The sequence below is a fragment of the Mus pahari genome, chromosome 7, assembly GCF_900095145.1.
Source record: "Mus pahari chromosome 7, PAHARI_EIJ_v1.1, whole genome shotgun sequence".
Lineage (NCBI taxonomy): Eukaryota > Metazoa > Chordata > Mammalia > Rodentia > Muridae > Mus > Mus pahari.
Genome location: NC_034596.1, coordinates 110,901,913 through 110,913,779, shown reverse-complemented (window position 1 = coordinate 110,913,779; position 11,867 = coordinate 110,901,913).

The following is an 11,867-nucleotide window of genomic DNA, read 5'->3' as shown; positions in this document are numbered from 1 at the left end:
CTGCCCTTCTCTGTCTCCCAGTGCTAGGGTTACAGGCACCTGGTACCATGTCTGCGTTTTTCCTTTTACTCAGTTCTCAGGGATGCAAACTCAGGTCCTTATGCTTACACAGTAGGCACTTTACCCACTGAGCCATCCTCCCAGCTTACCAAGGCTCCTAAGGAATCAAGAGTTAAGAAAGTCTCTGAGGAAATCCAGTGGTGACTCATGAACATCTGCTAACAACGCTGAGCAAACCCCAAAGCTGATCTCTCATAGCAACTCCCCACCACTAAAGGATAGCTCGATTTGGGGAGAGTGTGTCCAGCTGACAGCCCACGACCAGCTCTAGCCAGATCCCAAGAAAGATTTCAAAGACAAGTGCTCTACATCAGATGCAGTGCTTTCATTATTCAAAGACTTAGAACGCTGTAAGAACATCACGGCCATCCCAGTTTTCTCAGTGGCATCTATAATTGGACATTTTAAAGATAAACTACCTCATCTACATTTAAACATGAAATTACAGCTTACAAACACATTATGAGATGTGTTACTGTGGGTAACTGATGTGTGAAGAGCAAAGAGTCTTTCTTCTCCTCCTCCTCCTCTTTCTCCTCCTCCTCCCTCCTCTTCCTCCTCTTCCTTCTCTCCTCTTTCTCTTTCTCCTGTTCATTCTTTCTGAGACAAGGTCTCACCATGTATCTCTTTCTGGCCTGAATTTCCATATGTAGTATACATAGATGGGAAAGATAGGCCTGCCTCTGCCTCCTGAGTGCTGGGATAAAGGCATGCACCATGAAGCCAGGTTAGAGACGCTGAACATTTTAATGGCTTTCTAAATTCTAATATGAGGAGACAGGCATGGATGTGCCTGGGATGCTGAGCTGGAGGATGGTGACCCTGAGAGCAGCCTGAGCTGCTGTCCACACTCGTGTGAGTTCTGGGGATCGAATCCATGTTGGCAGGCTTGTATGGCAAGGAAGGCTCTTCACCTGCTGAGACATCTCACCAGCCCCAGCCCTGAATGGATGCTTTACTTTTTGAAGTGAGGTTTTGTGTTGCCTGGACTGGCCTCAAATTTGCTTTATTATTTTTTAAAATGTGGTGTGTGTGTGTGTGTGTGTGTGTGTGTGTGTGTGCAGGTGCCCACAGGGGTCAGAAGGGGAGTATCAGGACTGGAGCTGGAGTTGTTGGCGATATGAGAGCTAACATTGGGTGCTGGTGTCTGAATCCGTTTCTCTGATAGAATGAACGGTAAGTGCCCTTAACCTCCAAACCAGCTATCCAGAAACAGATAAAACGTTTCAGAAGAAATCCCACATCTGTCTATGTAGCTTAGTGACAATTTTTATTCTATGCTGAGAATCTAAGTGTGTCAGAAAGAAAAACAAAATCTCTTCCCAGAGCATTTTCATGCTGCAACCTTTTTAGTGGTCACAAGAGGGAGCCTCCACAAAAGAAAACAACTGCGCAGGTCACTGCATACTTCTGAAGATTCACTCACACAAGCATGTTCACATGTGTGTGTCTGCACACACTAATACCTGTGCTCACATACAGAAACATACGTATGCGCTAATTCTTCACACGCATGCTCACACAGTCATGCATGCACACACACATGCTCATACATGCACACATGAGTACTTGCATACACACAAATGTGCACACAATGCATGCATGTTCACATGCACTCACATGTATGCTCACACAAAAGCACACACAGATTTGTTTTCTCACACATAGGAATGCTTGTGTGCACACTCATGAACACTTGTATACGTGCATACAGAAGTAAATTGGTGAGTCTTACTTTATGCTCAAATTAATTGAGTTAACATGGAGTTGCAGGTTGAGAGGATGACAGCCCTTAACCTGTCCCTTTGGGAGTTTTAGTGAGGAGTGGGAGCTTTGTGTCCAGCAGTCACTTCTCAGTATTAAGACCCTACAGGTGGCACATCAGAGGATGCCAAAGACAGTAGTGAAAGACGGGTCATTTGATTCTCCCATACTCAGAACAAACAGCGGTTCGTGTTTTCTTGGTTAATATTCCCAGTCCTTTCTTGCTATAATAATCGTGTCACCTGCTGAGCTGCACCCTCCTGAGGAACTGCCAGGATGCTGACCAGTGTGTGCAGAGCTGCCGGACTTGGTCCCTGACTTCAGGATAGGAGTGACATTTCTCTTCCCATGCCACAAAACCTGTTTCCATGTGGTTTAGGAAATGCTTCGTGGGAACTGCCTGGATGGTTCAGAATCGTGCACACCTGAACATTTCCTTCTTGGGTTGCAGTTAAAAGTCTGAGGAAGGTGGCTAATGTGGTTGCTGTTACTGTCTATCTTCCTGATTTGTCCAGTGTGACACAAGTATGTGCTTCCAGGTAATCCTGGTATAAATTGTTACACAAATCAGAAGAAAACTTGATCTGTAGAATCAAATGAGAACATCAGAATAACTCCACTCTAGTCCTATCTATAAGAAAAGTCATTACCTCTCATGGGATGTGCTCCGAGAAGCAGAAGTCTGGAGAAGTGAAATAGACTCATTGTTACTGTCTTTGTCCCCACAGAATGTGCTCTGGAGTCAGCAGCAGCACAGGGCACCAGAGCCGCTTGTGTAAATTAGCTGCTGATTCCACTTTTGATTTTGCATCAGTTTCTGTATGTGGCTCATGGCCTTGACATTTCAGTCTCTTAGTCTATGATTTTCCCAGGGCTGAGGTTACATGTGCGTACAGCATGAGCAGCTCCAGGCTTTAATTTTTAAATTAAATTCCATTAAATTTTATTTTATTTTTTTTTTGATGTGGGGTTTCACTATATAACCCTGACTGCTCTATAACTTGCTATGTAAACCAGGCTAGCTTCAAACTCATAGATCTGCCTGCATCTATTTCCATAATCCTAGAATTAAAGGCATGTCCCACCACATCCAGCCCTAGGTTTCTATTAAAGTAGAAATCTTAGAATATTTGTGCGTGTGTGCATGTGTGTGTGTGCGCGCACATGCTCGCATGTGTGTGCATGTGCATTTGTGTATTTGTGGGTAGGTATACACAGTGGGTATATAGAGATCAGAGGACAACTGAGAGTTGGGTCTTTTCCACTACACAAGTCCTAGGGAGCAAACTCAGGTTGTCAAGCTTGGCAACCAGTACATTAATCCACTGAGCCATCTTGCTTGCCCTCTGGCTTCAGTTTTGATGAAGGTCAGTTGATGTATGATTGACATGAAACTTGGTAGCCAAGTATTACTGGAAGCTTACTGTTAGAAGTGGGAGTCGTGCACACACCATGGTAGCAGTCGGCTCTCCAGCACCTCTCTGTATAACTGCAGAAGCAGTGGTTGATGTGGGACCAGGATGAGTACAGCTAGAGAGAGATCCTCTTTCTCCTCTTTTTACATGTTCATACACCTCACTACTTAGTTTTTAGGCATATTGGTAAACACTTAGCTCGACGTGCTATACACCTTGGAAAACATCAATTCAAGACAGAGTCAGGGCTGCGCTGACTTCACACAGCAATAGGCAGCTGTTTTAGACCCAGAGGCTGCTGGCACATTGACTGGATCTCTGTAATTTGAAAGCAGTTGTGTATCATCAGAATCGGGCTGGGCCCTGCATATGGAGACTCTCTTGTGTGTACCTCACCTCTGGCAGCCTCTAGTATCTCTCCTCTTCAGTACTAGTTCTGTTTATCACAGCCAGTTTAGACCAAGTTGAAGTTAATTAGGGTGCAGCTCAAATAGCAGATCATTAAACAAAGCTGTAAAAAGCAAATTGTTGTCATAAAATATGACCCCTTGGACCAAACAGTAGCTGCTCCAAAATAGAAGCTTTTTTTTTTTTTCTTTTTTTTTTCTTTTTTTTTTTTTTTACCATTTTCAAGGACATATACTAGTAATCAAAAAACTTGAAACTTGATATGAATAGCAGTAGATTATAGCTGTCTATAACATTCCCAAATGCTGATTCAGTAGTCAATTAAGACATAATATTGCTAAAGGAATGTGCATGTACTTAACATGAGTCAGTTCTTTGAATTTTAGAAGCCCCTTACAAAGAGTCCAAATGGTGAATATGAAACAGTATTGAAAGTCCAAGTTAAAAAAAAAAAAAAAGTAAGACTCTCCTTTGAATTGAAAGATCAAATGGGAATGGAGTCACTCACCGGTGGCAGTCAACACTGAGTGACAGATTTGCCTTGGCTCTGTGCTCCTTTCTCTCACACACAGTCTGTGGCCACTAATGAGGAGAATGGTTACCAACAGTTTCAGAAATTTCCAGAAGCCGTGAACCTCACCTTGCTCTGTGGGGACTGGTGGCACAAATATAGTCTGTTTTGCTGGCTGCTATGATTCACGCCAAGCTCCGTGCGATGAATTGGGAACACGTCTTAAGGGAAAAGTCGGATGATTTCCTTTTGCCACCGTCTTTAGTTGAAAACACTTTTCTCTCAGTGTAGAGGGAGCAGAGATAAGAAGCATGACCCCAGGGAAGAGCCTTCACTCTAGGTGTTAAGTAACACTACCCAGGAATTGGGGGACGGGGGGGGGGGTGAGGAGCTGGTAGCAGCCATCTACAGGTGACCAGCACTCACCCAGGGGTACAGAGCCTGTGCTGATGCCAGGAAGCAGCCTCCTGACAGACCCAGACCTGCTTATGGTCTAATCCCAGTAGACCTTTCTATGACTCTGCCCCACTCACAGTGTGCCCAGCTGTAGCCCATGGTAGTCAGCTGCTGTTGAGACTACAATACTGCTTCAGGGACAATGACCTCGTCCTGCTTGGGTATCATATGAAGCTCTGAGCTCAGCATCACAAGGAAGTAGCAGTGTGGTGAGGCAGGGTACCAGAGGGAAGACTTCCAAGCAGAAGGTGCTCAGGAGGCCTCTGTTAGGGGTGGCCCACCAGTGAGGTGACAGCTCAGGTTCAAGTCCCTTTCTTGTATAGCAAGACCAAGCTGACCCAGCAGACCCAGAGAATCTGCCAGCTCTTCTATTGCTGGTTTTACACAGAGGTGGCTGGTCCTGGAAAGCAGTTCTTCAGCTCATCAGAGGCAGTGTCCTGCAGAGCACAGACACATGCCCACAGCTGCCTCATTCACTCGTGCTTCAGGACGCACGTGTGATGATCTCAAGGTCAATGATTTGGGACAAAGTACGCCCTTTAGTGTACTTCCCTCAAAGTAGATGCTGAGGTGGGGCAATCCCCGAGGACGAGAAGATGGAATTTTTTTCACCCGAGGTCAGCTGTGAAGTCTGTCTCTAAAGAGTGCACCTCACCTTTCAGGATAAGCTGAGGTTCCTGGGAGTTGAGATTGGTGGCGTTGCTGCAAACCGCATGAGGATTTTTATTGATCCAACATGTTCCCCCCCCCCCCCAGCATGCAGGCCAGAGGAGAGACCTAGGACAAAGAAAGAACACACTTTTTATACCTTGTAAGGGGCAGATTTAGGCAACAGGGTAGCTGGCTATACCATTGGTGTAGCAAGTAACCTTTTCAGGCATTGGTTGGTTTGCATAGTGACTAAGTAACCCTTTGGCCTAGTCCCTTACTCTGCCTGCTCTTGTGGTGGGTTATCATGATTTGGTCAGCAAAGCAGTAGTACATTTTGAACTTATGGATCAGCTATTAACGTCACAGCTATCGACAAGGTCAGGGCAATTTGTGGGTTTTCTCAGAATTCAGTGTGGGGCAGGGTAGGGGGATTTCTCTGGGAACTGCTAGATTGTTGTGGTTATTTTTCTGAGGATAGCTCATTTTATTTTGGCAGCTGTAGAATCAGTCATTTTGACCGCTATGTTTCTGAAAGTCCCTTCAGAGGGGAAGGGGCTAAGTGGTCTTGAACTTATTTTGGATATTACAGTGAGTGGAGAGAGGCAATAGGTGTTTGTGCACTTCGAGGCCTTGCACCAGGTGTTGCACACATTTAGAAACATGAAGCATTTACAGCAGTATCATCTGCCCTGTTCTATTTGGGACACTGAGTGGGGAAAGGGGACACTGAAGACAGGGTGCCTCTACATAGTCCTGGCCGCCCTGAAACCTACTATGTATCCTAGGCTGGTATTGAACTCACAGAGTTCTGCCTGCCTCTGCCTCCACAGTGCTGGGATTAAAGGTGCGGGCTTCCAGGCCTGGCTGAACTCAGCTTTACACCACTCACTCTTTTAGACTGGGTTCTCTGAAAAAGGTGTTCTGAGTGCACACTCACTTCTCCGTGGGGCCTTGAACTTGCAACCTTTTTGCTTCATCCTGGAGTAGCTGACATTAAAATGTATGGTATCCTATCTGGCTTCAAACTTTTTGTTGAAAGAAAGCCTCCACCCAAGTGTAGCCACACCAGCCATTCTCGGATGATCCTTGGGTGGTCAGTGGCTAATGATGCCCTCTTGGAGGGTGGGAAGTAAGTCTTCAGGATGGCTTCAGTTCCTTGTCTCCATCCTTGCTATTGACAGGTGATTCGGAGCTGTTAGGTTAGAATTAGGGGGTCAAGGGCTGGGGTGTAGTTCAGCTGTGTGTACTGCATGCCAAACATGAGCAAGGTTCTGTGTCCAATTCCGATGCCACATAAAACTGGGTGTGGTGATACATGCCTGTCATCCCAATACTAGAGAGAAAGAAGCAAGGAGAACAGAAAGAAGTTCAAGGCTAGCCTAGGGCACGTAAGATGCTGCCGTTTAAGAAAAAGATTTTTGGAGTTGGAAGTGGTCAGACCAGGGTTTCTATCAGCCTTGGGTAATAATGTATGCTCTCTTTAGAGATGGGAGTGTTTATAAGAGCACCCTATTGGCCTAACTGTTGTGGGCCGGGTTTGTTACCCAGAGACATGTGCAAGTCAACCTCACACTGGTACAAAGGTGGTCTTGTTTGAAGACAAGACCTCTATGGTCCAGTTCAGATGAGACCTATCTGGGGTTGGACCCTCAGCCATTAGGCTGATGTTCTTATAAGACACCTTGTGTGAAGTTGCACAGAGGAAGAGTAAGATGGAGAGGAGGAAAGGGGAGAGGAAGAAGAAGGAGAGGAGGAGCAGGAGGAGGAGAGGCTGTATGGAGACAGAAAGAAGCTGTGAGGACACAGGGGAGGCCATATGGAGGCGTAGAGGAAACTATGGAGACAGAGAAGGAACCATGTGGAGAGAGAAGGAGGCTATAGGGCAACAGAAGAAGAGGGGGCTGCTCAGAGACAGAGGAGGGGGAGGAGGCCATGTGGAGGCAGAAGAAGTGGAGGACAGACAGAGAAAGCTATGTGGAAACGGAAGCAGAGCAGAGTGGTCCCTCTCCCAGGGAAGATCTCTGGCAACATCAGAAGCTGGAAGAGAAGTAGAAGGACATTTCCTCAGAGCCTTCCTTGTGTTAGAGGAAGGAAGGCACCCTGACTTCAGGTATAAGTTTCCCAGAGCTGTATGTAGGACTCTCTTAAGTCACTTGCTTTGCCACGACACCTCAAGAACCAGGTAGTCTAACCCACAGGCCTAAGTGCACCATGTGTGTTCTGACAACCTAACCACCCAGAATTAACACCATCTGCCATTGACTGGGTGATGTGAGGAGCCCACAGTTGAGCTGGGGCACAATCCTCCTCTCCTTTGCTTGCAACAGTTAGAGCCTGTTTCCCGGGAAGGGTGGATTCTCACTTCTTTAGATATGCTGCCCACCTCCCAGATCGGCCCTGAGTTGTGACTTTTCCCTAGATATTTAGCACTTCCATGAAAACCATCTCTTTCTCCATCCTCCAGCCTTAGCCCATACTCTGAAGAAAACATCAGGTGGAAGAGGAAAGCCTACAGGGACAGAGATTTGGGGACTGAGACTGAGGACAGCCTTGGTCTATGGAATTACAAGTTTTGTGTCCACACTCATGTGGCAGACCTTGCTGTCTGGCCACATCTCCATATCCTCATAGTCTCCCTGACAGCAGCACTGCCCTGTCACATTCCTTCTGGCTCAGCTGTCATTTATCAGTGTTAGTGTGACAACAGGAGGCTCTTCAGATCCTGTAAACCTGTGCATCAGGCTCTGAGTTAATATCTTCCAGAATGGCCATTATGTATCATTCTCCATCTCAAGCCAACATTGCTTTTCTTGCTCAGTGTCCAGTGAAACTGACATAAGAAGGATTTACAGTGTAGCCGCTGTGAAGCCAGAAATCAGGGGCACGTTGAGCCTTCCCAGCCTGCCTGGGGGATCCTACTGTGAGCTTGGGGAGTCCTGAAAGAGTGTGTATCCCCTGTTGTGGACTGTGGAGTTAAAGAAATGGGCTCTACCCCAGAGATAACAGCTGTCTCTAGCCAGGGAGTTGCCAAATTGGAACTGGTGGCCCTTGATCTTGGCCACAGTCTATCCCAGTGGGCATCATCTTTGACTCTGTTCTGAACCAACAGGCCACTGCAAGAAGGAAGAAAAACAGAGGGTTGGGATTTTATCTCAGCTGAAAAGATGCAGTTGTTTCCCAGTCAGAGTCATGTACATTGTTTCTAAGTTAGGGATATGTGCATTGTTTCTAGGTTAGGGTCATGTACATTGTTTCTAGGTTAGAAACATGTGCTTTGTTTCTAGGTTACAGACACATACATTGTTTCTAGGTTAGAAACACCTGCTTTGTTTCCTTGAGGGGTTATTTTGGGGTTTTGTTGTGTTTGTTGTTGTTGAGACAAGTCCATGTAGCCCAGGCAAGCCTCAAACTCACTATGTAGCCTAAGATGACCTTGAACTTCTGATCCCCCTGCCTCTAGCTGCTGGGGTTACAGGCATGCACTACCTCATCTAATGACAAATTGCTGGGAGTCAAACCTAGGGCTTTCTGCATGCTAGGCAAAACTCTACATACTGAACTCTAGTACAAGCTCTTTGAGGGTTTATTTTAATGCATACATGCTTTTCTTCCTCTTTGAGTATGAAAGATTAAGAGACGGGGAAGGTAAGGTAGTATTCTAGACTTGATGACTCCCCCTTTTTCTGGGAAGTATGTGTGTGTGTGTGTGTGTGTTTAAATTTTTTATTTATTTTTATTTTGTGTGTTTGAGTGTTTGCCAGACTGCATGTATGTATGAGTGCCACTTGTATGCTTTGTTTCCATGGAGGCCAGAAAGGGAGGTTGTATTCTCTGGAACTGGAGTTGCAAGTGGTTGTGAGTTAACATGAGGGAGCTGAGAAATGAACCTGGGTCCTCTGTAAGAACAGCAATGTCTTAACCACTGAGATATTTTTCCAGTCCTTTCCTGGGTGTTTTCTTAAAATGCTGCTGCTGCTGCTGCTGCTGCTGATGATGATGATGATGATGATCATTCTGGGGCACAAGTATCACAGTAACATGCGGTGGCCAGATGACAATTTGTGGGCATTAGTTCTTCCTTTTTACCTTTGGTTTGAGGGTTTAATTCAGGTCGGCAGGCTTGAATATCAAGTGCCTTTATCCACTGAGCCAGACTACCATCTCTTTCCTGGGTGTTTTGCAGATAGACTAGTTTTACGTGAACTCCCTCTGCTGTTCTGCACTTTGGCCTCAAGTGGGTTCATCAAGCTGTGAACTGCAGAACAAGACAGAGCCCCAGCTCTGCTGGCCTCTATGTGCTGGGAACAATTTGGAGGCTCCTTCTTCCTAGAGCTCTTACTGTGGCCTCAGGAATGGGTGGCCCCTCTTCTTGTTTTTATGATATAGTGTCTCACCATGGATTCCAGGCTTGAAACTCATGGTGATCCTCCTGCTTCAGCTTCAGCCCTGCTGGAATGATGAGAATGTGCAACCATACTGCTTTTGGTAGTCTTTAAATGTTAAGGGGGATAGGTCAACACGTGTTGAACTAGAAGATTCCCCCCCCCGGTTTTATACTATTGCATTTTATTTTGTTTAACAAGTATTTCTTTTTGTTTGTTTGTTTATTTTTGAGACAAGATCTCACTATGTAGCTTTAGTTGTCCTGGAACTCACTATGTAGACTAATTAGGCTGGCTCTGAACTCACAACAATCCCCCTGCCTCTGCCTCCCAACTGCTGGTGTTAAAGTTATACACTACCACATCCAGCTTAACTAAAATTTCTTGAGACAGGATCTTATGTATCCAGGCTGGCCTCAAACTCACTATGTAGCCAAGGATGATCTTGAACTTCCAATTCTCCTCCCAAGTGTTCAGATTACAGGTATGTACCATATACAAAGCTCCAGTATCATATAAAATCAGACATGGTGGGTCAGAAGTTTAAGGTTGTCCTCACCTACATAGTGCATTCAAGGATAGACTGGGCTATGTAAGACCCTGTATAAAAACAAAACAAAGTATAGACACCTTCCCCCAAACACACACACACCACAGCCTTCTATGTGTGGAGCTTTGTGAATTCCCATACCTGTGTATGGTGCACCTTGATGCAGGTAGAGATTGCTCCCTCCCCACTCTCCCACATTTCCATGGAACAAAGCTTTGTCTGGCCTGGCCTGTCTGCCTCTGTAAAAATGTATTCGTTTTACTTTTTAAATGTCTGTCAGCTCACCGTTGTCCTGTGAGCTTACTCCATTCTATCTTTGGGAACGTGTCCTCCCCTCCACCTCACCTTGTCTCCACCCCCTGCACCTTTGTTTCTCACTCCATCTAAGTGTGGAGATTTCAAAGCCTGGCATGTCTGTGCTGTGGTTCTGATCCCTTGATTCTGGCTTGGTCCCCTCCTGCTGCTCTGGTAACAACCCCTGTGCCAGCTTCATCTATATCCTGGTTGGGAGGGTCTCTGAGAAGCCTTGAGGCTCATGATGTGAAGCCTCAGTTGATTGACAGACTGTAAAAAATTATCACCAGAGTTTGGGTACCTTCCCCCTGTGTTCTAAATCTAAGAGGAAAAGTAGGGCAACAGAGCTGGATTTATCTGGGCTGTACCACACCCTTCCTGGCACACAACCCATCACACCTTCCTGGTACACAGCCCTCTTGTGCATGGCATGTGCCCCTGCTAACAAGGACACTGTGCTCATTTGTGTCTGGTTTCTTGTGTTATCCTTCTTTATTTATCCTTTGTACCAGCCAGCTCCATGCTTGAAACTCAGAGGGGACCCAGAAGCAGCTCTTATGTCTTTTGGGCAGAGCTCGTCTGTCAACTCTCCTCTTGGTGCTCTGGACAAAACGGTCATGGAAAGAGGCTTGGATGGCATAGACAGTGGAGTCCCATCCTACCGTTCTCCGGGGAACATGTAGTTAAACACTTTCAGCTGAAGAGCCAGATTTGGTTTCTGATTGGGTGTCTGATAAGTTGAGGTTGCACTTAAATTCACTCCCTTTAAGGGCTGCTGTCCTACCCCCTTCTCCCCTCTTCCCCTCCACCCTTACTCCCACTCCCACCGCTACTGCCTTCAGGAACTAGTTATGCTGTCCAAAATTGAAGTCTTCCCTGAGGGCCAAGATGTCTCAGCCTACAGTGTTGACTAACTTAGGGCAATGATTGTGAGTATAACATTGAGTAAGGTAGGTGGGCAGATTCAAACTTGTGTCTCAGTGGATAGAAGTTTGAATTCTAGCCCCATCAGAGAGAAGCAGCTTTCTGTCTCTATGCCCCAGTGCGTAAGCACGGTACTAACGTCTGGGACTTCCTGAGAGTTCTGTGGTATATACAGTTCTTGGTGCATGGTCACTATTTTAGCACCTGTCTTCTGCTACAGACCTGGTATACCGGTCCAAAAGCAGTGCTGATAGCTGCTTTTGGTCTAGCCTGCAGCAGACTCTTGGATGGTGAGCAGAGAGCAAACATGGTGTGAGGGATATTGCATATCTTTTTCCTTTTCTCTTCCTCTCTCACTTCTTCTTCTTCTTCTTCTTCTTCTTCTTCTTCTTCTTCTTCTTCTTCTTCTTCTTCTTCTTCTTCTTCTTCTTCTTCTTCTTCTTCTTCTTCTT